Source organism: Rhagoletis pomonella, unplaced genomic scaffold, assembly GCF_013731165.1.
Source record: "Rhagoletis pomonella isolate Grant_MI unplaced genomic scaffold, Rhpom_1.0 Rhpom_scaffold_00007, whole genome shotgun sequence".
In the NCBI taxonomy this organism is placed as follows: domain Eukaryota; kingdom Metazoa; phylum Arthropoda; class Insecta; order Diptera; family Tephritidae; genus Rhagoletis; species Rhagoletis pomonella.
The window spans coordinates 37,366,320-37,366,607 of record NW_023458561.1 but is presented as its reverse complement, the minus strand read 5'-3'; positions in this window follow the sequence as shown (position 1 = coordinate 37,366,607).

The following is a 288-nucleotide window of genomic DNA, read 5'->3' as shown; positions in this document are numbered from 1 at the left end:
CAAATTTACAACAAAAACACTACAATTAATGCCGTAGTTAACTTTTCTAATTTCGAAAAGTGTAGTGCTAACTTGACACACGTCAATAATAAGGGACTGGCGTTGATGACTGTAAGTGGAGAGAGAGAGAGATTTTCTTTGTTTGGGTTTTGATAGACAGCGGGAGTTACATAAAATATTGTATTTACACACGTCCAAAATTTGGGTTGCGGAACAGTGAGATACTGCTAGAAAATCTTTAACAGTAAATTTTTATGTAGTCGTTTTTAAGGGATGATAATAAGCTAT